This window comes from Hyla sarda, chromosome 12, assembly GCF_029499605.1.
Source record: "Hyla sarda isolate aHylSar1 chromosome 12, aHylSar1.hap1, whole genome shotgun sequence".
NCBI lineage: Eukaryota > Metazoa > Chordata > Amphibia > Anura > Hylidae > Hyla > Hyla sarda.
This window is the reverse complement of record NC_079200.1, coordinates 468,146-470,694: the sequence shown is the minus strand read 5'-3', so window position 1 is coordinate 470,694 and position 2,549 is coordinate 468,146.

Sequence of the window (2,549 nt, the reverse complement as noted above, 5' to 3'; positions counted from 1 at the left end):
CACTAGTGTACTGGGGATATTATATATATATATATATATATATACTGTATAGAACACTAGTGTACTGGGGTATATTATATTACTATATATACTGTATAGAACACTAGTGTACTGGGGATATTATATATATATATACTGTATAGAACACTAGTGTACTGGGGATATATATATATATATACTGTATAGAACACTAGTGTACTGGGGAATTATATATATATATATATACTGTATAGAACACTAGTGTACTGGGGATATTATATATTATATACTGTATAGAACACTAGTGTACTGGGATATTATATATATATACTGTATAGAACACTAGTGTACTGGGGATATTATATATATATATATACTGTATAGAACACTAGTGTACTGGGGATATTATATATATATATACTGTATAGAACACTAGTGTACTTGGGGATATTATATATAATATATACTGTATAGAACACTAGTGTACTGGGGATATATATATATATACTTATAAACCTAGTAGGATATTATATATATATACTGTATAGAACACTAGTGTACTGGGGATATTATATATATTATATATACTGTATAGAACACTAGTGTACTGGGATATATATTATATATATACTGTATAGAACACTAGTGTACTGGGGATATTATATATATATATATATATACTGTATAGAACACTAGTGTACTGGGGATATTATATATATATATATATACTGTATAGAACACTAGTGTACTGGGGATATTATATATATATATACTGTATAGAACACTAGTGTACTGGGGATATTATATATATATATATATACTGTATAGAAACACTAGTGTACTGGGGATATTATATATATATATATTACTGTATAGAACACTAGTGTACTGGGGATATTATATATATATATACTGTATAGAACACTAGTGTACTGGGGGATATTATATATATATATATATACTGTATAGAACACTAGTGTACTGGGGATATTATATATATATATATACTGTATAGAACACTAGTGTACTGGGGGATATTATATATATATATATACTGTATAGAACACTAGTGTACTGGGGATATTATATATATATATATATACTGTATAGAAACACTAGTGTACTGGGGATATTATATATATATATATACTGTATAGAACACTAGTGTACTGGGGATATTATATATATATATATACTGTATAGAACACTAGTGTACTGGGGATATTATATATATATATATATACTGTATAGAACACTAGTGTACTGGGGATATTATATATATATATATATACTGTATAGAACACTAGTGTACTGGGGATATTATATATATATATACTGTATAGAACACTAGTGTACTGGGGATATTATATAATATATATATATATACTGTATAGAACACTAGTGTACTGGGGATATTATATATATATATATACTGTATAGAACACTAGTGTACTGGGGATATTATATATATATATATACTGTATAGAACACTAGTGTACTGGGGATATATATATATATATATATACTGTATAGAACACTAGTGTACTGGGGATATTATATATATATATACTGTATAGAACACTAGTGTACTGGGGGATATTATATATATATATACTGTATAGAACACTAGTGTACTGGGGATATTATATATATATATATATATACTGTATAGAACACTAGTGTACTGGGGATATTATATATAATATATATACTGTATAGAACACTAGTGTACTGGGGATATTATATATATATATATACTGTATAGAACACTAGTGTACTGGGGATATTATATATATATATATACTGTATAGAACACTAGTGTACTGGGGATATTATATATATATATATATACTGTATAGAACACTAGTGTACTGGGGATATTATATATATATATACTGTATAGAACACTAGTGTACTGGGGATATTATATATATATATATATACTGTATAGAACACTAGTGTACTGGGGATATTATATATATATATATACTGTATAGAACACTAGTGTTACTGGGGATATTATATATATATATACTGTATAGAACACTAGTGTACTGGGGATATTATATATATATATTACTGTATAGAACACTAGTGTACTGGGGATATTATATATATATATATACTGTATAGAACACTAGTGTACTGGGGATATTATATATATATATATACTGTATAGAACACTAGTGTACTGGGGATATTATATATATATATACTGTATAGAACACTAGTGTACTGGGGATATTATATATATATATATACTGTATAGAACACTAGTGTACTGGGGATATTATATATTATACTGTATAGAACACTAGTGTACTGGGGATATTATATATATATATATATACTGTATAGAACACTAGTGTACTGGGGGGATATTATATATATATATATATACTGTATAGAACACTAGTGTACTGGGGATATTATATATATATATACTGTATAGAACACTAGTGTACTGGGGATATTATATATATATATATAACTGTATAGAACACTAGTGTACTGGGGATATATATATATATATATACTGTATAGAACACTAGTGTACTGGGGATATTATA